Source organism: Anser cygnoides, chromosome 27 (genome assembly GCF_040182565.1).
Source record: "Anser cygnoides isolate HZ-2024a breed goose chromosome 27, Taihu_goose_T2T_genome, whole genome shotgun sequence".
NCBI classification, from domain to species: domain Eukaryota; kingdom Metazoa; phylum Chordata; class Aves; order Anseriformes; family Anatidae; genus Anser; species Anser cygnoides.
Window position 1 is genome coordinate 1,119,951 of NC_089899.1, and position 25,671 is coordinate 1,145,621.

Sequence of the window (25,671 nt, forward strand, 5' to 3'; positions counted from 1 at the left end):
GCGGATAGGCTTCGTAAAGGCATCCGCAGAACGGCGTGCGGCATTATGCGAGGACGCCGGGGTGAAAAAAGGATTTCACATTTGTTAGCGCAGATAGAGCAGGAGCTGTTGCGAGTGACAGCAGCGGCTCTGTGCTCGCAGCATACCAATGCCGATGGAACTGGTTGGTTGCCAGACATTAGTCATGGGGCACACCTACTTTGGGAGAGTAGCCCGTGGGTTTAGAGAAGTAATTATTTTCTAACAGCCCCGCGGGGCACGAGCAATTCAGCTTCTGGAGGACAAGGAAGGGCTTGCTCCAGAATATTAGTTAAAAAATTGTGTGCATACGAGCTGCAGCTGGTGGCTACTTGACCAGAATGTAATTTGTCCGGGCATTGTTCCTTACAGGCAGCGTTCAAGACACGAGCTTCTGGAGGCGGAAACAATGGCTGACCCGGTGCAGCTTTTGTGGCTAATTGCGGAGCCGGTGCTGCTCGCTCAGGGAGGGAGCTGAGCTGATTTTGGGTGCGGAGCTGGGCCGGTCCTTGGGCTCGCAGCAGCGCACGGTGCGGACCTGGGGGTGAACGCCCGAGATCAGTGCTGCTGGCTGAACTGGGGTGCTCACGCGGGTCAGCATCAGGCTCGGAAAAGTCAGCGCTTCTGACGGGTGGCAGAGCTCTTCTCCCTCTGCTTACTAATTAGGTGGTTAACATTCTTCGCCTTATTATCCCACCCTCAGCTTTCCTTTCTAGGGATCTGGGTTGACGCTTTGTAGAGGCTCCTAAGGAGCAATTAGCTCTCACATTTCTGAAGCCTTCAAGGAGAAGCTGCTCTTTTGGTGCATGTTTGTGAAAAATGTTTGTGGTGCCCGCGCGTGGAAAAAATACGTGCTAGATGTGATTTATTTTTTTTTAGTGTGTTATCCGCTCAGTGTTGCATCATGTTTTTCTGTCTTCTTCATTCACGGATGCTTCTGGGGACAGGTCCAGCACAGGCTGGCTGCGGCGGTGCCTTCTGAAGGACTCCGTTTTCAGTCCGCTGCCAGAAGGCAAGGCCCTTGTCAGGACGGAGGGGACAGAGCAAGCTTTCCTGCTCGCTGCCGAAGGACCTTGGTGACGGCGCAGGTCGGGGTGCTCAGCCCGTTCCAGCAGGCTGCGGGGCTGCATTTCATTTCGTGGTGATGGTCTCAGCAGCGCCAGGGCTTGCTTCCCAAAGCCCGTTCGTGCAGGTAGAGCCTGGCTTTGCTGGAGAGGGGTCTTCGCCTCTCTTGCGAAAGTTCTTAAAACCCCATGATTTCTTTTAAAAACGTGAAAAATCTCGTGTTAGGGAAACGTTCTCGCCTTTGGAATAATACCGTTCGGCAGCGCTGGAACGACACGGTGCTCAAAATAGCAGCAGCTGCCATAGGCCAGGATGGAGCGGAGTCGAGTGAGTTGTGTTGTCAGTCATGGGAGCACAAATCCAATTCCACCTGCGGATGAGCATTCCCGAAATAGCAGAGGGTTGTCAACCAACAGAGGAGATGTATTGTGCGCATCTCTTTTGTGCGCTCCGTTACTGCGCTCCCTTCGTACTGCATTAAGGAGAAAAAATTAAAAGTTGCTGTGGTTTAGCTGCAGCTCGAGAGAGTAACCACTTCCTACTCTCTTCAGTAAATAACAGCTGGGAGAGCGTGTTTGGATAGTCGGGTATATGCTGTTATTTGGTAGGTGAAACACGATCTGTCTGCAGGCGAAGCCCTGCTTGCGCTTACCGCTGCGATCCAAAAGCCGGCTGCTCCCGAATTGCTGCTCCTGAGTTTGGGGAGGGGAAGGGAAGCTGTGCCAGCGCTGGGGAGATGTGAGCGTCTCCAGGGCGGTCAGGAAGAGGGGCAGGAAATCTCAGCCGGGGTTTGACAAAGCTGCTGATGGTGTAGGGAATTTGTCGAGGGCTCCCGGTGCACAGGGGGGCTGCTGGGGCTGGTGGCTCAAAGGTTCAGCGCCGTGCGGGTCCTGCCAGGCACCCACGAGGCGTTTTGGGGCCAAAGTCCACATGTGCAGGCGTCTCGAGAAGCCGAGGGGTCTCCGGCACAGCGGCTGAGCTCCTGAGGACTTGCTCGAGCTGCTGGCCTCGTGCACTTAACCCTTGCTCCTCGATTTAATCGTGTCATTCTTGAGGCTGTTGTTAGCTGCGTAAGTGAAGCCTTCCCCCTGCACTCTCTCCGTGTGAGTGCCGCTGCGATATGTGGTAAATACGGGTTCAAATTCCTGCGGGACTGATCGTACCCTGCTAACCCCATTCCCCACGGGCCAGATTTGGGGCCGCCGGGCAGAGCAATGCGGCCGCCTTCTTTTGAGCAGTTACCCAAACGCTGCTGGAATTTTTTAAGTGCATACGAGGTAAAAGTTAATCAAATATAGTGCTTTTTTTAATTACTGTGAAAGGGAGCCTAACCTGTGTGTTGGCTCCGTTTCAGTCTTGCTGGCTGCTTGCTTGCAGTGCATGGTACAGCAATGTAAATTCCCGTTCCTTCAAACCAAGAAACAAGGGCACAACCTGCAGATGACAAAAAACAGGATGTAACGGTGGGGCGGGAACGAGGGTGGTCTCGGACACTGCCACGTAGTCCTGTAACAACGTTTGAGAGACTTTTGCCCACGCCACCTTTACTTCTTTATTTTTTGCTGATACGTCAGCTTGCTTGCAGGTTGTGCCTGAACAGGAGCGTTTCCTCTTCCAAGTACTGGTAGCACTGAGTAGAGTTCCTAAAACTTGGTGTTTTACGTTTTCACGTGGTAGGCACTTGGTCCTGTGGCCTGCAGGCCAAGCTTCAGTGAGAATATTGAAAGAAAAAGCCATTTTCACTACCACTGTTTAATTTTGTCTAGGAAAACCGGAGGATAATGCAAGCTGACAGTGCTCTTGCTCTCGATTCTTGCACCTCCCTTCCAGCGCGGCGGTGTGTACTGTAGCATCCTAATTTAAGCTTTTTCTGGAGCTTCTTGCTGGAGGAGAAGGTTAAGGAGCAGGTGAACCTGTTGCATGATCTAATGCTTGTCCCTGCCACCTGCGTGCGTTTCTGTTCGACCGGAGGAAATGAGCATTGTAAAGAATCCAGGGAGCCGAACGCTCGCTGGCAGACTTGTCTACAAGTACTCTTCTCAAGGTTTCGCGAGCTCTGTAAATGTGCTGGAGAGGGATGGACTCGTAAGTGAGAGCTCATAAATCTGTGACCTCTCTCACCTGCGCACCGAGAGCTGGCAAGTCCCTGTCTGTGAATGCGAATTTGCTGATTTCTTTGCGTGAATCATAAATCCACGATTTATGGACGAGTCAGCTCTAATCCATTTGTATAAATATCAGTTTGCGTTCTTGGCTGTGTGACACGGGAGCAGCTCTTGCTAGGAGTGGGCTTTTGGTGCCATTTGAAGCCTTTTCAGGTTTCTACCGATAGCGGCTGCTGCTCTGATCTTACGAGGTTTGTGTGCTGATTTCAGCTTCGTTAGCTGTCTGGGTGAAGACGACCGAGCTGTTGTACGGAGGTGCTAAAAGCGGAGTTGAAATTCAGTTGACCTTGTAAGGACCCTGCGTACGTGTTGGTTCTGGCTTTGCATCGCGTCTGCGGGTGGAGGGCTGATGTTCCCGGTGGCACAAAGAGCACCGCTCGCGTTAGGGCAGTGCTCTGGGGCAGCACGTTTCAGTTCCTTCCCAAGTCTCCGATTACGGGTTTTCAGGAGCAGTAACACGATTATAATGAGGCAGTTGATATTTTCAGCACCAGGTTAGTAGGGAAACAAGCTATTGCTTTTTGAGAGCTTTTGCTAAAAGAAACTACCAAAGGGCAAAGTATTATTCAGATACCCCTTTCCAAATATGCTTTAAAGAAGCCTGTTTCTGCGTGGAGCTCTCAAGCACGGCATAGCTGCGTGTTATCTGAATATTTCGCTATAAATATAGAGCGAGGAGATTAAGAACGAATGGCGAACGGCTCCGTTAAAACCAGCGAGCATTTTGTTTTGTGGTGCCATGTCATAATCCCAAGTCATTTTTCTTGGGATTTCAGCGCGAAGCTCCTGGAACGTGTGTGTGGTAGAAGCACCCTCGTCTCGCCCGCTGCTGCAGAGCAGCTGGGCAGGGAGGGTGCTGCTATGCTTATTTTAAGTGTTTTTTTTTTTGGGAGAGGGTGAAATGATAAACATACGAGGAAAGGTTTAGCGAGGGCGATGCAGGTGGCACTTCTGGTGTGGTTTCTTCATGCTCATCCCTGGAGTCCACACACCTCTGGTAGGCAAGACGAAGAAAGCTCTGCATCCCCTCGAGATGCAGTGGCCCAGCGCCGGGTTATTTTTTGCCTCACCTCATGGGCGTCCCTGCGCTCAGGGGGCACCCAGGGGTGCTCGAGGAGGGGTGGGGGGCTCTGCTCCCGGTGCTCCTCTGTGTTCTGACCTGGGCTGGTAGGACAGGGCCGAACGCCTCCCTTTGCAGGTGATGGCACATCGCGGGCCAGTCCCATGGGTGTCCTCATGCTGCAGACTCCCTGGGAAGCCGAGAGACCTCGACATTCCTCCTGTCCTCATGCAGCACCTGACAGTGGGGTCGGAGCCACGTCGGCCGCACCGTTTGATGCTCGGAGGCTGTAGGTAGGAGGCCAGCGTGGATCAGACGCATGCGCCGCGTCTGTGCCTGGTGTATACCATAGCCACGTGCCGGTGCCTCCCATTTCCCCGTGCCTCCTTCAGGCCAGGCTCTTGGGGACTCCTGGTGCTGTAGGGGCTGGGGTTTGTGCCGGTGAGCGGCCGGGCTGGTGGACATCAGCCCCTTTCCGACTCAGCCCCTGCGGCGTGTGGGCTCGCGATGCCACCGCCACCCCTCGCCATGTAATGGCAGCAGCAGCTTGAAATGCCCGAACGCACGAGCACGCCTGGTCCTGCTGCTGCTGCTCGTGGTGCTTGGAGGAGGGAGGCTGGAAGAACAAAGAGATGACTACTTCTAATTCTCATTTATATTGTTTCCTGCGAAGCTGTCCCCTCTGCAGGGGAAACACGGTAGGGCCATAACAGGAACAAGCAAACATCCCGTGCTTCCTGGTGACTGTAACGACTCTGCTGACTTGAAATGCATCACTGCGCTGGTCTATCGCTGGCTGACTTTTATCTGGGGTGTTTTTTTGCTGTTAATGATTAGACGTTAAACAATTCCCTCTAGAAACGAGCTACGCAGCTACCTGCCCTCGCAGAGGACAGGCCGGCACGCCCGCTGCTTTGATCACACCTTAAAGGAAGCCTAAGCCTGTGGCTGCCTAAAATAATAACGCTAACGTTCCCTGCTCCCTTTGTGCTTCCTCTGTTGTGTGTTGGAGGGTATTTCTCTGCTAACGTATGGAGAGGCCTTGTCAGGGGCCAAGCCCTGAGGGGTCTCGCTGGGCCTCGGGCGCTGTGGTGGCAGCTGGGGCCTCGGGCCCAGGAGGGGGAATGGCGGTGGTGTGCTAAGTCAGGGACGAATCCTGCTCAGCGCCTGTGGAGACAGGGTTTTTTATCAGAGGTATTCTCGAGGGTATGAATTAAACACAGTGCAGGTTCCTGGGCAAAGGAGAATCGCAGCCCTAACTGGGCCCTGCTCCCCCGCCTCAGTTCTGTTTTTTATGTTTGTTGCGTAGCCGGTCGTCTGAAAAATAAATAAAAATAAAGCAGTGTTGGGGCCTAAAACGTGGTGGCCCAGGTCTGAGGGTGGCGTTAGGGCTGGCCGTAGCCGCTGAGGACACAGGGGAGAAGGTCGGGCTCGCTGCTTGTGTCCGGCCGCCGTCGCACGCGCCGTGCTGGGCGCTGCCGGTGGGGCCAGGGCTCCTCGGGGCCGCTCGGAAACCGTCCCCGTGGCCCCCCGGCTTTCCTTCTGGCTCTCGTGTGAGATGGGTCCAAATTCCGCATTTTCTCCTGCAGATTTCATCATCTGCCGCTTGACAAAGGAATATAATGCAGCAATTTTCCTAACCTAAATAGTGATTCTGAATGACTGTATTTCCAACTCCCCTCTAACTTGTACTTAATTTAAGTGTGTGGGCTTTTTAATTTGATCATTGTGAGGAGGAACAAAAAATGAAATACTGCAGATATGCCTTCCCCTTCCCTTTCTTTAGTTAAATCTATCTTTGTCATTCTCTTTCTTTTTGACTTCCCTGAGTTGCTCATGCTATTTTTCTCTGGTTTCTTTTGTTGTAGCTCCTGTATTGCAGCCTTACATCTTTAGAAATATATAATGCATGTATGTGACTGCTTCCTTGCCTTCACAGCATCTCCGCTGTCAGCGTATGACAAATAACATGTGATTGATGGCTGACTAAGCATTCGGAATATCTCTCCGCTCTTTGTGTGCCCGGTGATGTTTTTTTTCTGTTGCGCAGGGAGGCAGGAGCGCCTGGCATCCCTTGTGATCGTGGGGCCATCTTCAGACTCCAGCCTGAACTGCACTGAATGCAGCCAGGTGCTCTGCCTCCAGTCGGCCTTAAAGCCGGCTGACCCGCATAGCTGCTGGCTTGCTAACCCGTGAATCCATGTGACATTTCCCTCATTCTTACTAGGTGACCCGAAATAGTTCCGTGAGAGCCGGGTCCGGCCTGGTTTCACACAGGGAGAACGTACTGCCTGTGTCTGTCAGCGTGAGAAGGGTCTTTGTAGCTGGATGGCTGTGATGTCTGCTGTCTTTTAAAAAAAAATAAAGATGTGAGGTGCTTCAGCCGGTTGGATCAAAGCCTGATGTTTGCAGGGTAGCAAGCATTCCCTGCAGTAACGTTTTAATTGCTGAAAACTCTCTCTGTTTCCTTTCTTTTAGGAGAACCGGCCATTTCTCAAGCCAGAGAGCTCATCTGCCTTTGTTCTGAAGGCGGCAGGGTGAACGCTCCCTAACCAGGTATGTTTATGCAGAAGCACACCAAAAAGCTTTCCAAACTATCCCTCCTGCCTCACAGTTAACTCCTCAGGTCTCTGTATCCTTGATTCCCCAAACCACAGATACCTTACGAGGTGAGCAGCACGAACGTGCTAGCAGCACGCTCAGAGTCACCCGGAGGTGGTTTGACCAAGGCCTCAGCACTGCTCGGGTAACAACTCACAAACAGCTGGCATTTGCAATTTTGTCTTCTGTTCCTTGAAAGGCTGTAACTCGAGGGTCGGTCACGCAGCAGCCTCAGGAAGGGCTGCTCCGCTCCTGCCCTGCGCATCGAGATCTGCCGCTTACAGTCCTGTCACTGCCGCGAGCACCTCTGTACACCCTGCTTTCGGGCTGAAAAGGTGCTTTTTCAGGGCTGGACGCAGGGCAGTAATTGAACTGCCTTTTCTGTCTAGAGCACTGAGTGCTAGATCTCCGTGTACCCTGCATCAGCTGGTCCCTTAGTCATGCGAGGGGTGAGTGGTTAAATAATTGTCTTTGAAGGCTGTGTTCCTCTGAGGGCTGCTCGATAAATTATGATGAAACTTCAGGCACCTTAGGTAACGGTAACAACTGCAGCTTTCTGATGGCAGGACAGCTAGGCTGCTGCTCCCAGTGGTACACTGGGGCCTCTGAGCGCTGCAAGGGTGGCTGCTTTGAGCAGTAGCCTCTGGTTTTAGCTCCGACTTTCAGGTGGAGACTGCTCCTGTTTCACTGCTGGGGGGCTGAAACGTAGAAGTCCATGTCTGTGAGGGTATTTAGCTGCTCAGAGTCCCTTTGATTTCAGTAGGATGTCAAGCGTCTAAAATTGCCCCAAGGTCACAAAGAAACCCGATTTCCTGAGGTAGCCGTTGTCTGTAAGTTGGATTTTTTTTTTTTTAATGCATTACCTTATTTGATGATTGTTAACATGGCATCACCATGCTTTTTAGCTGTTACGTTATACTCCAGGGAAGGCACAGTTGTGCCACGCGCTGTCTGCCTTTCATTCCAGGTGAAAAGATTAAAGTTCTGATAGGACGGTACCTTCAAGGTTATCAGTTAAAACTGGCCTACCTTAACCGCGGCTCTTCCGATAGACGTTCCTCTTCTTTCTTCAAAGCAATACATCAGGCAGCGTTGCTTGTTGTCCCTGACTTGCCTCTCGGGCAGAAGTTTAGTTTCTGAGAGATGCCAGAAGCGCTTTGGTCTTCAGCATCCTTCCGCAGGGCTGGTTTTGGAGCCTGGGTTCCGAGTGGGATCTCCAAGAGAGGGCAGTGTGTCCCTGGCAGCTGGACCGCGCTGCAGCTCCAGGCGTGAGCTGCTCGTGATCAGAGGAGCAGTGTCAGCCTCCAGAAAGCTGAGAGAGCCTGAGTCCTTAAATCAATTTGGAATGAGTAATTGACTGGCACGCTCATTAGCAAATGTATTAGGAGCTGTGTTTTATCATGCGGCTGGTCGTCCTTTCCCCGGGTTGTGGCAGGAGTACAGCGGTGCTTCCTGTTGCCTCACTTTCATGAGAAATGTCGCCTGTCGGTTCCACTTGCGTCATTTTGCCCTACTTTTTGCACTTGGTGTCTCCTCCAAGAAGGGAGCGATTTTCATGGAATCAGCATCGAGCCTTGCTGTGAGTCAGAGTGGACTGGAGAGTTAATTCGAAACATAAGGAAATCGGGGAGAAAAACAAAAAAAGGAAAGCTGATGGAGGTTGTTATATTGTAATATATCGCCTCAGGGCTCCAAGCAGGAAATGCTTATGCCAGTCTCCGTCTCAAAAGCAAATCTTTCTTCACTGAAGAGGCAGATTTTTACTGAAGTATGTAAGCATGCATCTCTTCCCCAACCCGCCGCCTGCTTTTTTTCCCTTTTTAAGCCATTCCTGAAGCAGGGCTATGAACAAGTCGCCACTGCTGGACTTGGCTTCTATTTTCAGGAGCCGTTTGTGAACCCTTTGCTCCGTTCAGCTCTGCGCGGTGAGCAGCCAGCAGGTTGTCGCTGCCAGGCAGGGCCCTCAGCACCTTTCTGGTATTTAGGGAGCTGGGTTTAATCCTCTCGAGTTTTGTTTAGTTTCTAGATTTACACGAAGACATCTTTGTTGGCGACTTGCATCTTGCAGAAATGATGCTTCCCTGGCCTTGTGATCACTGATGCATCAAGAGCACCCCCTTTTCTCAGGGTTCATTAAGGCTTTTATTTAGTTTTCTTGCTAATTGGCTATATAAAACTGCTTGATAGCCTCTAGAAGATAGGGCACTTGTATAACATGAAAGCACATTGAAATAACCTCAGAAGTTGCTTTGAGATAAAAATGTATCCCAGGAGAAATATCCACGTTTAAAACCAAGCAATTAACCTTGCTTTCAAACCCTTCCTTTCCTTCGAGAAGACGTTTTTCGTCGCTCCCTTTTCACTTTCTGTAATGGCAGAACAGATTGAACTTTATCCATCCTGTAGGAAAGGGGAAAGATCCCTTCCCTGGGGAGTGCTTTAGTGCTAGCTTGGAAGCACTGCTAGTTTGTCATCGTGGTTTTTTTTGCGTGGCAGTTTTAGTGATTTGAAGTCAACAGCCTGTTGATGTTTTGTGTTTGTTTTACTGGAACAGTTCTCGAATTGTTGGTGCAGCTATGAAAATAGCTATACATTACCCTGCTGAATGCCTGTCATAATATTTAACAGCAAATGCCTGTGCACTTTTATAATGGCACTTTAAGAATTATAAACCTCAGTATCCCATCTGTGTTTCGCTTTGGTATTTACAGTGTAATGAATTCTCCCTTGCTGCTTCAGCTGGATACTCTTTCACCTCCTCTTCCTGTTGCAAGCAGTTGTTAGGTTGGTGTACATTTTAAAATTCCTCCGATTTTTAGGAGGTTGTCAGCGACATAAAAGGACTTCTTGTGTTGCTTATTTGCTTGGCAGAGACACTGAGCTAATCTAATCACATTAAACGTGAGCATCCCTCGAGTGAAGAAGTGCATTGTCCCTGGTTTGATCTCTTTGTAACAGCTGGAGGCATTTGCTAAAACTGGCAGATTTTTATTTTTTTTAGGAACAAACTTTCTCCATAAACAAATATTTTTTGCTGCAGACATAGAGGTTATTTTGTTGCTATTCTTAGTCTGTTGTCTAAACGGAGGAAAAGGTGATTGTGGGATGAAAGAGAATTGGAAAGTCCGGAACGTATCTGGTGTATCTCCTAGCAAGAGGAGGCTGTTGCTATAGCGCATTTTTTGTTCCATTAGTGTTTGTACGCTTTTACATTTCATTTTCCAAACAGCTTGAGGAAATTGGCATCCCATAAGTAAAACTTTTAAAAATAGCTCTGTTACTGCTGAAATAAGTCCTGTTATTTCCACGGGCTGGTGGCCTGAGTCTATTACTGGCTCTCTGAACCCGTGGAAGCGTTGAAGGCGATGGTGCGAAGCGGAGTTGTAACCCCAAATATTTACTGAGGAATTAGTTTGTCCCGTTCCTTTTGAGAATGAACTCTTGCGAATGGAATGTTGCTGTCTGCAGGGTTTATTTTGAACTTTTTCCTCTTTTGCTCCGAGGAAAAACAAAGCCTGAGCAGGAATGCAGGATCGTGTAGGAACTGTGCTTCCGAGCACCCCGGCTGCTCGGCAGAGCCTGGCACGGGGTGGGAACGCAGGCAGCTCCGTGCTAGCTGCCCTTGCTCGCCTCTGCTGATGGCTTTGTGAGGCCTTGTACACTTAATTAGGAATTATTTCTTACAGGACAACAGGTCTAGAGTTGCACCTTCCGCCCGTGAAGCTGCTTGTGCACGGGTCCTTTGTGCCGGCGGTGGTGCGCGGGGGCCGCGTTGCTTTGTGTCCTCGGGCAGCACAGCTGCTGGCAGCGTTTCCTGTTGCTCTCAGAAACCCGAAGGAGCCGAGCTTCACAGGAGCAGCTGCTGCTCAGAAATCCCCCCGTGGAGGGGCCTCAAAGCGACAGATGTACTGGTGGGGGGCCCGCTGAATGGCTCCTGCGGGCTTGCAGCTTGCAGCGTAGGTCCCTGGAGGTGTGAAGCCCTGCAGGCCGGGGGGAAGGCCCCTCTTGCTCGCCTCTCCTCCAAGCCTTCCCTTTTTAGGACTTAAAAAAAAAGGTTCCAGAGCAAGTTGCCAGCACAGACCTCCTAGCAACTTCACAAGCAGCAGTTTGCTTCCAAAAGCAAATGTGCGCTGGCTGTGGCAGCTGTTACTTAGCAAAAATCCTGGGCCGCGTGCTGGAAAATGGCAGGACTCCTGTGGGCAAGGAACGAGGAATCTGCTCGTCCCTTGGAGGAATTAATGGGGAAAAGTTAAAAGCTTGATGAACTCTCTCTTTACCACGGATGTTTTGCATTGGTTGTCCAGATGCAATTGCCTGGTAATGATTTACTATTTTTGGGTGTCTATTTTTGGAGACTGGACAAAGTCTACCTCTGGACCAGTACCTTTTGCCTATTTTTAGAGTACTACGTAGCAGAATTGCAACCAGCTTGGGTTATCCCATTAAGGTTCTTTAATTTCGAGCCTGGGCTGAGCACCTTTACCCCAAGTAACGCGTTCCTTTCCCTCTAACTTCACCGAGACGTCGGTCCTGGGGGAACCTGAAGCGCCGCTGTGGGTCTGCAACCTGCTTGCCCGGGCGAGACGCGCCGCGCCGCGTGGCAGGTGCCGACCTCGTGCGATTGCAGCGTGGCTGTGAATCACGGTCCCGTGCCGGTGCTGCTCGGTGCCCCTTGGTTACCCGCCGGTCAGCGGTACCTGCCTGGAATGCTTTAGTTTGGCCCATGGGTACGGCATGTAACAGTTCCCAAGTTCCTCGACGAGGGGATCAGTCAGACGCCTCGGAAGGAGCCTTTGGCCATTTGGCAGCTTCTGATTTTCCATGAGCTGTTCCGCGTTGCCCAACCGTGCTGCACGGGGGCGCGGGCACCAACACGGCGCTGGCACCAACACGGCGCGGGCACGCCGCTCTCACCAGGGCAGGGCTCGGCGGCTGTTCTGCACCAACAGCCTGCCGGTGGCTCTGGGCTTCCTAAAACCCGCGTCTCTTCACTGAACGAGCAGGCTGGAGCTAAGGAGCCGAAAGTCACAGCCAGCGCAAATGCAGTTTTCTCTTATTCTCACGTTGGAATCCCAAATCGTGTTATCGGGAACATTGCATGTTGACCTTTATTTGCAGAGGTGACTGGGCTGGTGCCTCGTTCACCTTGTGCATGCAGTGTCTTTGATTTTTACCCTCTGTCACATATTCAAGCGTTCTTTAAAAGTCGTAAAGACTGCTCATACAGCAGGCTCTTCCTGCAGAAAGACTCCGTGAGTCTCGTGTCGCGTGTTCCCTCTAATCTTTTCATAGCACTCTTTATTAGTGGCAGTAGGAATAGCTGACAGCATCGGCCGCCTGCCTGCTCTGCGATCCGCCGGATCTTGGAGCGTCCGAAGGAAGGAAAGCGAGTTCCTCCTGCCGGGGAGCTGGAAGATGGTGGTGGAAAGGCTCTGCAGCGACTGCCTCCCACGGGGTTCCTGGCACCGCAGGCTTGCTGGTGGGCTGGAAGGGATGATCTGTCTTCCCTCCAGCTTTGCACCGGCTTTGAGGGAACGTTGGCAGCTGCAGGCTTTGCCTCGGGAGATGCCTTGCATTACCAACTGTTGCCGCTTCCAGGCAGTTCGGAAAGGAATTCCCCTCCTTGCTGCTCCCACCCACTGCAAGGTATCTTTGATAGCGCTGGCACTTGTGGTGCAAGCAGCTCGCCTGCGTGCAGGGCGGGCGTGAGCAAGGGATCCTGGCCCAAAACGTAAACAGGGCATGGGTCAAGAAGGACCAAAACCGACAAGTGTTCTTTCCCCAGACCTGTTGGTGTGACGAATGCCTGCGACAGGTTTCTAACGAGGATGGCAGAGCCCCTCTGACTCTCGCACGGCGATGTTCAGGTCCTTTGTTCGGGCAAGCGCTGCCGTGCAATATCCGCTCGAAGGAAATTGCAGCCTGCTTATCGCCTGCGTAGGAAATGGTACAAGTGGGAGATAGGGGAGTGCCTGCCGCGCGGCTGGCTGTGCCCCGGGAGCTGTGCGCTGAGCAGCGAACGCCGTACGCGGCGTACCGGGGGCCGGCTGACTTACTGGAGACCTTTGGCCAGCTGGGAAGTCGCTGGCCGGTGCCGCCAGATGAATGAAAGCCAGAGCTGGTCCTGCCAGTTCACCTTCTTGGCTCCGGCGGTCTTGTTTTCGATGTCAGTAAGCAGGAGCGTGTGGTCACGCTTCGCTCAGCTGGGTCACGCTGCGGGATATCGTGTTCTGTACCTTTGCACTGGGAGAAGCATGTAAGGAAGGAGGGGGCAGAGTTTATTCCAGCACGCTGAGGTCAGGCTTGTTTTCCCTCTCTGAGCAAGAACAGACCAGCCCCTGGAGTCAGCTTCTGCAAGCCTGTAAACAAAAGGCTCATTTCTGCGGAAAGCCGAAGATGGTGTTGTGTTCCTCTGGAAAGTTTTCTTGGCCTGCTTTTTTTCCCTGCTGCGAACTGTGCCCGGTGCATTAACCTTCGGTTCAAAGGTCTGCGCAGGGGGAAACGCTGCTGCAGTTCATCAGGCCGAGCTCGGGGGTGTCTGCAGGGCTGGCACCGACTGCAGAACGGCCGAGGGGGACGAGTGGGTGACCCCCGGGAGGCTTTGCGAGGGCCACGGGGCAGTGCTGCAGAGATGAGAGGGGCTCTCTGGGGTGGGGAGGTTCAATGTCAGAACCGCAGGTGCCTCGCAGGGGGTTGCTGCCCTCACCCCTTGTTCCTCTGGGAGCTGCTCAGGGCCTGCCCTCGACAGCAGTCCCGAACGGCAGCGCTCGCAGAAAACCCCAACAGCGCTTAAAATGGTGACCGGTTGCAAGAGGGATCTGAAACGCTGCGGCGGCTGCTGTGACAGCGCTGAGCTGGACGTGGCCGCCCAGGGATCCCCGCGCTGCTTTTAAAACAGGAGGAAAGAAAGGGCAGTCAGAAAGGCAGGTGCATCGACAAAGTTCAAGGGGGAGCAGTGCAAATAATGGTGTTTGTAACGTCATTTCAGGCGTTCGCTTAGGTAGGTGTAGCTTCAAGACTTCATTTAGTATAGATGAGGGTTCTCTTTTATTTCCCCCCCCCCCCCCGTCAAACTGGTGTGAGTTATTCGGCCGTGCTGTGACTCTCAAAGGAGAAAATCCCCGTACTGGGTGTTGCCTCTTGTGATTGCTGTCAGCAGAGCTCAGTTTAGTCAAAAGGTAGGTTTGGGTTTTGGGTGGCTCCTCTTTGGCCGCGGCTTCGAGCTCTCCCCTGCAGCTCGGAGGCGGCAGCTGATTCCCGCAGCAGCTCGGCATTTATCACCTCTTCGAGAGCACCAGAGACACTTGAACAACTGCACATACTTCACGGGGCCAAGCTGCTTGCTATTTCAATCTGTTTGCAATTTAGAAGCAGTAATTATTTTTTCATGCTGTAAAATCACGTATAGCTGGAAGAGCTGGGAGGCAGCGAGCGGGGGCTACAGCTGAGCGCTGGCGCCGTGCAGCCCGTGATTTACGGGGGCAAGTTCATCTCTCAGAGCAATTAGCAGGAGGCAGCAGGCTATGGGGAAAGCAGCCTTCCGTACAAAAGGCACGTCATCCTCTGTGGAGAGGGCTGAAGAGGCTGTTTGCTTGTTGATGGCTGAAATTCCTCCAGGCTGCTCATCTTTCTCCCCCCTTTCTGCCGCAGCCCTGCACGCGGGCGATACGATGGAGAGCTCGGCTCGAGCCGGGGAATGCGAGGAAGCAGCCAGGGCCTTCCTGGTCTCGGGGTCCAGGAGATGAGCCGGGGACAATCCCCAACCTTCTGCTGTTGGCTGAAGCCTTCAGGCTTGTAGCCCACGCTCCTTTTTGGTCTCTCGGTCCCGTACCCCGCTGCAGGTGCTTCCTTTTTCCGTAGCGGGGCTTTCTCTTTCGCTCTCACCTTCGTGATTACACGAATAGCTGGTGTTGATACTCCTGTTTTCAGTGTGCTATCTGTGAGAATTTGCTATTCTGAAAAAAAAAAAAAAAATTGGCATGAGGGCCGTCCCTCCCTCTGATTTACTGAAACCTAAAGGGGACGGAGGTAAAAGGGGCAAGGCAAACCGCGGCCTGAAACCCAGCGGGGAGTTAAGTGACGTGGGTTTTGCTCCCTAAAAAAAAATGTGTTTGTGTTCAGGCAGCGAGTGGGGAAAACAAGCAGGGTTGGATTTCGGCTCGGATGGATTCTTGGAAGGAGTCCACGGCTCTCGCTCCCAGCGGCTTTGACTGGAGCGCGGTGAGCCGGGCTGACCGGAGGAGGGTTGAGCAACGGCTTACGGGTAGGCAGGAAGGAGGCCGTGCTCCCGTAAGGCGGCGGGCAGGGGAGCATCCCCGCCTCCGAGAGCGCCGATCGTGTCTCGAAGCTCTCCTCGGGGTGGTTTCTGTGTTTTCCCGAGGCCGGCTCAGTCCTCCTGCCGTAAAGCTCTGAGGTTTTTGTGCTCGTTTCTTGAAAGCTGAGCTTGCCGCTATGTCCGTGCTCAGCCAGAGGACTCCGCGCTGGCTTTTTTGCTCCAACACCGCCCTGCAGCACCCCCCTGGTCACACAAAGGTGCAGAAGCTCTTCCTTTCCCACCGCAGGGGACGCGGGTTCAGCATCTGTTGGCTGTAGTCCTGTAGCTAGATCGCAGGGAACTCTAGAGCAGGGTATTTAAGTCAGCTCTCATCCAGTAGCTGAAGCATTATTTATCTCCAGTTTCAGATGCCACAAATTCAGGGTCGGAAATACACAGCATGACCTCCAGGTCGTGAGCATTATTTATAAAAACAAACGAAAATGCCTTCCCTGCCAGTGTGTCTGTTGTATGCAACAGGGGAAAAAAAACAGATGTGCTTGGAAAGCCCATAACGTTGAAACGAATCAATGTTAATTTCAAAATGTACCTGGGACGTCGCGTTCTTCGGGATAGGAAATTGATAACAGGAAAAACAGAGGACTGAAGTCAACGCAGCGCCTTTACCACGCTGATTACTGGAGTAAATATTATGATCATAAAGTTGCAATCACTGGAGCGGGATGTATTATTCCGAATTTGAACTTCATTAATAACGCACCGTCTGTTCAGCGTGCCGGCGGCCGATCTCCTGAATCCCAGTGCCCTTTCTGGAAGGAATGGGACGGAACTGGGATGCCCTGGCAGCCAGCACACGTAGGTAGCCGAAACTGCTCCGCTGCAACAAGGTGAGCCAGCACAACTCGACTCTTGGGAAACTCGCGGTGTCGTTCTGGCGGTGTTTCGCCTTCCTCCGGTGGCTGTTTTACCTGCTGCGGATGGAGAACGCCGCGGCAGACAGCGCCGCCGTGGTGGTTGCTCAACTGCGTGAGCGGTTCCGAGGCCCCCTTGGATGCGACTCTTCTTGCTCCTGCCCGTCGGAGACACAGCCTGGCGCTTGCCCTGCCCACGAGGAGCGGCGTGCTGCTCGTTATGTAACAGCGAGCCACCTCCTTAATTAGGGAGCGAGACCCACGGGTTCCAAAGACGTGTCCCTCTTAGTCAGAAGGCGCGAGGCGTGCGGGGGAGCCTTTGTTCCCGCGCGGAGCTGGGGAAGAGCAGCTTTTAGCTGCCGGAGCTGGGTGCTGGAACGCCGTGTGTGCGCGTTAACCGGCGTCTCGTGAACAGGAGGTACCGCAGCCGGTGCCTTTTTGGTTCTTTTCCGTAAAATTCCTGCCGCGTGCTGAAGGAGTTGATAGTGCGGGCGTCCTGGCTTCTCCCTGCCCCGAGCAGGGGGGCCAGGGCGGAGGCAGGAGGCTCAGCACGTGGTGCTGCAGGGCGAGCACCTTCCTAGCTCCCTGCTGTCTCCTCTGAACGCTGGCATCGTGCTGGCGATCCCACCGGAGCCGCCGCTTCTGGCAGAGCGCGGCACAGCAAGGCCGCGACGATTTTTACCCGTTCTGCTGAGGACAGCTCTTGCACATCACCTTGTGTTCCATTAAAATTATTAAATCGTCAGCGCCAGTCTCCCCTGCGCAAACCATCAGCGCTGAAACATTATCTGCTAGTGCTGACTAACAAACGCTGTAATTAGTAATCTCCAGCTAATGAAGCAGCGCGGTGATTAAAGCCTCATGACTTTTCTGTAGAAGAAGTAAGTTAAGCAGCGGTTGTGCTGTTTGAGATCGCTCTAGGCTTTTGGGTGATCTGGGAGCAGAGAGCAAGGTGGTAGCTTTACTCTGAAGGTTTTAGAGCAGTTTATCCGTTTTGTTGGTATTTTCCCCGCGCGCACCCCGTGCGGTATTTAAGTTTGATTTGAACTGGAACGACGCCTTCGCTGACCTCGCGGCGCAGAGCCCTATCAGCCGGGTAAATGTCGAAGGAAATGGCGGCGGGGTTAAGCGAGGCGTTTTGTCTGCTCGGACTTCCTACAAACAGCATTCCAGCGGCACGTTTTCACCACTGTTTTGCAAGACAGCCCCTGGTGTTTTTCACGCAGCCGTGCCTTCCCGTACCTCTCTCTTCGGCGGTCTCGAAGCTCGCCTGCCGTAGGGGCGGCAGCGCCGTGCCCCGCGCGTGACGCAGTGCGGTCGGGCCTGACCACAGCCCAGTCATCCTTTTGTTGCCCTGCTGGTCACCAGATGCTGACTGCTGAGTGCAGCAGCTTATAGGAAATGCTCAGAGATCTTTTTCCTTTAAAGAAACGATGCTCGATGCTGCTTAGGACAGAAAATGTCCCGAATGTGCAGTACGGGAGCGTTAGCGCTGCTTTTCTCTGGTCACCTGCCTCTTGGAGGTGGCACAGCTGCCGTTAGTGCTTTCCGTGTAGCCCCGGCAGCATCTTCGTGCACCAGCAGGCCTCTCGGGAGACCCTACATTTCCCATCCCGCGTGTGAAATGCCAGCGAGGTGAAGGAACTTCAGCCTGGCGAGATGGGAAGCCGCTAGCTGGGAACGGGGCACCTGGCTCACAGCCTGGCGGCGGGTTGTCTTTGCAGCGGGGGGCTGGGTTTCAAAGCAGGGAAGGAGCTTTGCTTCGGTTAGCGGATGGGTTAGATGTGGAGGGGCTGGACGCTGGAGCGTTTCAAACCTCCCCATTTTAGGAGATGTTTGATGTCCCCAGTGTGGCTCCGGGAGAGGTGTGCCAGGCTGGCCCGCTTTGGGGCAGGAAAAAATTGGACTGGCAATGAGTTGCTGCCCTTCTTCACTCGGTAGCGTTGAGGTCTGCGCGGTTCCAAACCCCGTGGTGCAGGTGGAAGCGTGCCTAAACCCCGACCTTTGTGCCCGCTGGGTGCTGGATCTCCCAAAGCCCGGCCGGTGCTGAGCACAGCCTCGAGCTGCGGCGTGCAGTGAGCCTGCCCGGGCTGCAGAGGTCTCTGTTGGGCCGTGTAAACCTCGAGATTATTTTGAGTTTAGAGCCATCATGCTGCCGCCTTTCATCGAATACTGAATAACCGAGATGCATTTTAATAAAACAGCCTGTCGCTGTAATTGCAAGGTGCTACAGCCAGCAGCGCGGTCCGGCCAGCGAGGCGCTGCCGTGGCCACGGCTCCTCGCTGGCCTCCTTGGAGCCCCCCGAGGAGTCAGCTCGGGCCTGGCAAGCAGGAGGGAGGCTTTTCCTCGCCGCTCGGTAACGCAGAGCCTCATGCCACGGGGCACCTCGGGTCCAGAGATGGCCACGGGAGGCGAGGCGGCCGCGCTGCCCCCGCGGCGGGTGACGGCAGATGGCAGCACCCGGCCCCGGCCCGGTGTTATTTCTGGCCGGGAGATCCCTGGGTCCCCTGGACTCACCACCGCAGTCTAGACTTACTGACAGACGGGATTCTTCTCCCGTTAGGTAAGCAAGACGGAGACGCCCATTATGCAAATCCCCAGCCACGGTGTCCCTCCGTAACATTCCTCAGATTGTCTAAATAAGGTGCTGTTTCACACCAAAAAAATCGCAGCGCGGCTTTTGGGCAGCTTTCAGCTGCCTTGCCCTCTAGGTTGGATTATTATTTTTTTTTTCCTTCTCATTAGCCTTTTCCTTGGCTCATCAGCCCAGACGGAGGGAGCGCTTTCTGCTCTTAGCAGCTGGCCCCGCTGGAGCACGGAGCTCGGCAGCCGGTACCGCTGCTCCCCGTCCCCGTGGGGCTGTCCTGCGGGTATCTGCAGGGAATATATCGACCGTGGGCTCGTCCCCCAGCCTCATGCCTGGGTCCTGAGCCCGCCGTGCTCGGTCTGGGGGGGCGGCAGCCCCTGCCCGGGGGTGTCACTTGCTGCCATGACTCACGCCCAGACCGAAGGCGGTGGGGATCGATCGGGATTGATTGGGTACAAGTGTCTGTGGAGGATTTAGTTTGTTGTTTGTTTTTTTTTTTAATGACTGAGAAGTGAAATGAGTCCTTCAGGCCTGATGACTACTCGCTGTCCTTGCTCCTGCAAGCAGCAGATCAGAGAGCCTCTTGCCGTGTCCTCGTTACACAGGCACTAATTTCTGAGCAATTAGTGTTTCTCTGAATGCTTTATAAGGTGGTTCTGTACCCAATATCTGCCCTTCTGTCCCCAGCCTGAAGTTGCTTTAGACTCTTCGAGCCTCGGAGCATGTAGTTCGACATAAATAGCTGGGAAGAGATGACTGGAGGCTTAATAAGAGCTGCTTGGGTCAGTGGCTGGCAGCCCCCCAGCGAGGCAGGACTTCAGATTGCTGTGAGCGCTGCATGGTGATCGCATCTCTTCGCGAGAAAACATTGGAAGGCTTCCTAATCTTGAATCCGCTGTGCAGGCACGTGGTTTTCTGGGAATTAGCTGAGTGCACTGCAGAAGGCTTCATAAATACCTACACGGCCTGATGTGAGATAATGGCAAAACAACTACAGCAGGGTTTTTGTCGATTTTCTTTCACGGCGGCCCTGCGGCCGCTCCCGGTGGCGTATCCCCCTATGCCGACAGCTGCCAGCTTTGATAACGCTTTTATTCCTTACCTACCCGAGAAAGGAAGAAAGCGTATTTTTTTTAAATCGCAACACCACTCCTGTCGCTTGTTCAGGGCCACGGTTAACTCTTTGCGGTAACGCTTTCTGGGCGATCTGCGGGGGGAAGGAGAGCGCGGTGCCTGCAGAGCTGCTGGGGCAGCCGGGAGCAGGACCTGTGCTCGGCCGCAGCCCCGCGGCATGGGCGGCCTCTCCCTGTCCCTTCCTTCGGGGATTCCCCAGTCCCTCTGCGCCGAGCCCGCATGCTCTGCACATCGTGGCGTGCCAGCCTCCCGCCCCGCGATGCCGCCTTCCATCCCGCGGCTTCCCAACGCGACCGATCGGCTTCGGCGCGGGGGGTAACTCGCAGGGGCTGAAACGTTTGCTGGCTTCCAGCAGCGTTATATAAACCATCCCCAGCCCGCGTTGTCATTCTGAAAGTGTGCTTTAACATTTCTGCTGTAAGATCGGAGATAATGAAAGGGGGGTGAGCGTTGCTGAGTCAGTTCTTGCTGGCTCTGGGTTTTGTCCTTCCTGCCCTCCCACACGCTCCACCTGCGCGCTGAGCTAACCTTCGGCGCTGCCGGCCCGCCGGGCTTTCCTCCCAGCAGCAGTAAACACAGCAGGGCTCCTCTTTTCCTGCCACATCGCCCTGCTGCTTCCAAAGAGCCCTGGCCGAGGAGCGCTGGGGAGCTGGGAAGGAAGAAGGGGACCCTGCACGTGGCCCCGGAGTTTGGGCAAGCCGCCGCTCCGTCCCGCCTCTGCCAAACCGGCAGGCAGCCAGGATAATTAAATCAGTCTTTCCTCTGAAACACCTAAATTCCATGTAAACAGGAATGTGTCCTTCTGGTCCCGCTCAGCCGCAGAGCTGAGGTTTTATTTGGCAGCGCTCGGTGCAACCCAGGGGGGGCTCGGTATTGTCGTCTGCTGCCCGAGTTAGTCACACGTGGCTGAGCAAACATGACATTTGTTTTGGGGTCTGAGACACCGGCTGACACGCGAGACATCCCCGACACTGTTGAACGCGGCGGTGTGGTGGCATCCGTGTTGGGGGCAACACAAATACCCGCTCGGGTTTTGCTTTTTTTTTCCAGAAAACCCTGGTGTCCCGGCACTGCTCGCGGCGTTGCACGCGGTGAGCCTCAGGGCTGGCCTCTGCTAAACCAGGTTTGTCAGGCTCGTCCCCGGTTCTTTGAAGTCTAGAGCTGCCTAAGCACATTCGTATCTGTGCAAAAATGCTTACTGGGGTTTTTAAACTAAACCTTTTGTTTTCTGGTGAGATAGGAAGGCCTGCTTGTGGTTAACTGGAAGAACGGTTCGGTCCTGTGTGAACTTGCAGAGGAGATGGAGAAGCAGTCTGTCCTGGGAAGCCGTCCGGCCTGCTGTGAAATTGGGTGTTTGAAATGCAAATCAGCAAGAGGGTGCCGGGGGTTTAGGCGAATAATCCGGCTGTCAGTTGTTCCTGTAATTGATTTCTAACTTTCTAGTGTGAAAGCCCTCGATCTCTTATCTGAATCTCATTGAATTTGTGCTTTCAAGTTGCGGAAAGGGGTTGCACAGACACATTGTCATTAAACGGGTTTGCTTGTTCTTTATCTGTTTTTTTTTTTTCTAAGTATAGATGTGTGTAAAAGTGCTTAAACAGCGCTAACTTGCCATGTTTCCGGCTGGTTTCCCATCCCAGCGCGGGGTTCGCATGCAGCTGTGCTCCGGGATGGGCGTGCATTCTGCAGCCCTTAGGACAGCATTCCTCCCGTCCTCGGCTCCGCATCATTTGGTTAGTATTTGTTTAAATTTTGAATCCCAGAACTGTCTCCGCATCACTTAAGCTACCAGACGGACACCTTTATTCGCTACGCGCACGGTCCCAGCCCTCTGGCATTTTAAATCCAGTTCGTACGTATTAAAATAAAAAAGGATATTGGCAGCTTTCGGTTGCTTGTTGCTATAGTTTGCTGGAATTAATCTGGAATCCCCGAATACCGTTTGATTTAGTAAAGGCAATTGCAGTTCGCTTATTAGGAAGTCAGCTATTTCAGTTGAAATCTGAAAGGAAAGTTGCTTTTTTTAAGTCTCGATGGCAGCTTGGACCGGAGAAAGCTCCCGCTCAGGGTTTCTCCTCAGCGCTGTGTGCACAGGAGCTCGTGTGTGAGCTGTTCTTTCCGTAGGCTTCAGCTTTTCTGCCAGTCCTGCCCAGAGAGAGTCGCTCTGTTATTGTCACATGCTCCCAGCTGTACCAGGCCACAGGAAAATGTGTGTAAAAGTGTCTAGAAAGAGCCAAATTAGTCAGCAATTAGTTTGGGTGCTCCGCTCCTAACCCTGAAGAGCGTCTCCGCTTTCTACCAATTGCTTTCCTCGGCTTAACCTATTACTGGTAGCTTTTTTCCTGATTTGATGGCAAAGGGCACTGCAAATGGCATCGTCTCCAGGTCAGACCAACCTTTGGCTGGCGAAGAAGACCAGCCCAAACCAGACAAAACATCCCCTTCCTCATCCTCGTTAAGGTAATCGTGAACCCGGTGCCTGCAGCCTGGGCTGGAGCTGAGCTGAGGCAGCAGTGTTGGAATCACCTTTGGAAACGCGGCGTTCCCAGATTTTTATGACTTCGTGTGATCGCGAGGACGCGTCCAGGACTGTGCCAGGTGCAGTAAACCATTGACCTGGAAGCAGCCAGCGCCACCAGCGCAAGCAAACGAAGGATTTCAGCTTGCCGTGGAAGCCTCCCGTTTAAAGACGACCTTAGCCTGGTGATGAAATTTCATCGATTCTCGGCATTTTGGAAGCACATCAGCAGGTCTCTGACCACTAATACCCACGGGCTGGACAAAGCCTGATCTAACGGCGTTACGTCAGCTGCATTCGGGACTCCCTGAACCTGAACCTCGTGGGATTTGTCTGGGATTTGGGCCTTGGCTGCAGGAGCTCTGAATGGCTCCCGGAGCCGAAGGGATGCTTTATTTGCACAGCACCTCTTCGGAGCAGCTCTCGGGTCAGGTCTCGGGTCCGTTTCGGTGTTCCCGCGTTGTCCCCAGCCCGGGGATGGCATCACTTTTATATCAAATACCTGCTAAGAATAACTGTAGAGCATCTGCAGCGGAGTACAGAAAGCCTCAGTAACACGCGGGTAGGCAGCAGCGTCCAAGAAATTTCCTTATAAAGCATTGCTACGGCTGCGAGGCGCTGCCAACAGGAGTGGCCCGCGCTGCCAGTAATTTCTCTCCTTCTCCTTTCCCTGTTGCAATTCCCTGCTCCTGCCAGCGCCACGCCTGCTGCCCGGCGATCGATGCGGAGCGCGGGGCTGCTGAAAGTCACGCGAAGCGCAGGGGGCTCGCCGCTGCCTTTTTGGAGCAACTGCCCGCGGATGAGGAGAGGGGGATTCTGCAGAGGATCTGCGAAGGGGGCGCGCCGCCAAGCTTAATCCCGTTTCAGCCAGCCCCAGAAACAAAAGGAAATTGTTTTCTTGGAGCGTGTCCCGAACAACACTTGCTGCCCCTTCTCATGGGTTTCGGGATGCAAAAAGCATGAGTCATGCAAACTGCCTTCACAAGCCTTTGCCTCTGCAAACCAGTTCTGCTCCTCTTCCTTTTGCTTCCCCTCCTCGAGGAGGGTGGCTAAACAAATCAGCAGCCTGTTTTTGCAGGATGGTGGCTCAGCATCCAGCTATCTAAACTCTGTAGGAGTTTTTTTTTCCTTCCTCTGAACTGCTGCGCTGGAACTATTTAGCGCAAAAAGTGGTGCTGGGATGAAAGGTTGTTGTAGGCTGCTCTGGGTGGTGCCGTGGTGGAGCTGGGGGGGCTAACTTGGGGACACCAGCTTTGGGAAGCTCAGACCTGCTGAGAACGACCAAATCTTCTCGTAACGGGAAGCATTTTGGGTTGTCCTCAAGAAGGTCGGTCTCTTAAAAACAAAGCAGGTTAGCTCAGGATGCAGAAGCTCATTTTGCAGGCTGGTCCCCTCCAGGGCTTACTGCCTGCGGCTGGAGGAGCTCGGCCCCTTGGAGGGGGTGGCTCTGGTGCAGGGCTGGGGGCTTCTGGCACGGGCTGGAGTAAAAGTTGTTCATCCTTTGCAGTAAAACCTTCGGTTCAGCAAAAATAGTTATTCAGTCTGCAAACTCTTTATGCTGGCTTTTTAGATAAGCCGCAATTCAACCCTTCAGATTGTCCCGAGCGGTTTTGTGTTAGCTGGCTGCCTGCTGCGTGATAACGACGCACCTATCTTACAAAATATTTGGTGTTTTTTAATGGCTTGAAATTATCTCCAGGCTTTTTTTGCAGGGTCATGTGAGATCTCGCAACAGGTGATCCGCAGAGGAGTAATAGTTAACTTGGCATTGTGCAAAGGCTTTCTGCCGGCTGGCTGCTGGTAGTTGTGCAAGCACAGTTAGAGCTTTATCAGCATCGACAAGAATCCTGTCTCCTTTGTGACAAATGCTGGTTTCTGTCTGCGTCGAGGTGCTTTGCTAAGATTTGCAGAGGCCTCGCAGGAAAAGGAGGTCAGTTGCTTTCCCAAGGTCACTCGGGAAAGCAGTGGCAGAGCCGCTGCAGGGACCCGCGCTGCAGCCTCCAGGTCTGGGGCTTCGCCTCCAGGCTCCTTCCTCCCAGCCCTGCAGCAGGGGGGGAGCTCGGCTGGCTCAGAGACCCGCTTGTTTTGGGACACAGCAGAGAAATGGATGTGACCGAGTGTCCTGAGCAGCCTTGCCTCAGGGGAATTTGCTCCCCGTCTGCTCAGCTTAAAACAAACCAAAAATCTCGCAAACGCTCAGGAAACTGCTCAGAGCCGAACTGCGTTTGAAACGGGGCAGGGCTTGGAGTTCTCCACCTCTGATCTGAGCTCAGCGGGATGCTGAAAGCCTTTTCCTAGAGGCTCATCCAGTGCTCCTGGCTCTTCAGGAGATCCCCCTCACGTGCCCTGGCTGACAGCTGAATTATCACGCCTTTCCCCCGGTCTGTAGGTTGTCGGCGATGACCCTTCTCTGCACCTCTTCCACGTAGGCACACAAACCACCTTTCCTGCCCTCCCATGCCCTTGAAACTCTCTTCTAAGAACTCAATTTCTGCAGCATGTGCAAAACTCCTCTACGTTTCTTAATCTGACACAATCATCGGCATGCAGATAGCCGGGGGGGGAATCTGAGATTGTGGCAGTGTCTCTGCGTGACTTTTGTAGTATGACTGAGAGAATCCCAATTTAATAGAGCACAAAAAAAAATAAAAATCTGCGGTAAGTGTCCCAGTTCTCCCTCTCCAGGCGGCCTCGTTCGGGTTTCAGTCTCCTAGGAGGCACTTTGAAGTGCTGTGATTTTTTGTAACCTGGTTTTCCCCGTTTTCTGTTTTCCTAACACTTCTTAACAGTGTGGTGTTAAGTTTGTATCAGACTAAAATCTGGGGATCTGAACACACACACCTGTCAGTTTTCTGTGAACTGCAACTGATTGTGAGTTTACAAATTTCTCTGTTCAGAGGGGATACGAGCGCAATACTCTAATTTAAGCACTTTTGCCACAGAGCTTCAGAGGAAGGGTTTGCCTATGGGACGTTGGGGTTCAGCATAGTAATTTTGCTTTGTAAGACCCGCATCCAGCTACTACTCGGTACCTTCCATGACAACCACTGATCAACCCTTTTGCATTCTTCTCCCCAAACATATTTGCTCTTTAGGTCTCGTCTGAGCGCGCCCTGGGTTCCCTGCTGCTGGCTGCCCTGGGGCGGTTTCGCGCTGCGCTGCTGTAGGCACATCGCCCTTCGTGCCCTGCCCCGTGGCTGCCGCGTTCCTGCCCCTGCGGCATCCTGTGCCCGCGGGCCCCGAGCGCTGCCTGCAGCTGCAGGGGTCGGTGGCAGAGCTCGGGGAGGCTCGGGGCAGAAGGACGGGGCGCTTGGAGCACCGGGCGCGCCGTGGTGC

At 53.4% G+C, this 25,671-nt stretch overlaps 1 protein-coding gene across 2 annotated transcripts in view; it reads left to right on the forward strand.

Annotated features, from left to right (window-relative positions):
- GNG7 (G protein subunit gamma 7) overlaps positions 1-25,671 on the forward strand; it is a 68,183-nt gene that overhangs the window by 5,824 nt on the left and 36,688 nt on the right. For both annotated transcript variants that reach the window (XM_066984109.1, XM_013200083.3), the window contains exon 2: positions 6,787-6,864. The gene's annotated coding sequence lies outside the window, so the exon portion shown is untranslated. The remainder of the gene's footprint in view (positions 1-6,786; positions 6,865-25,671) is intronic.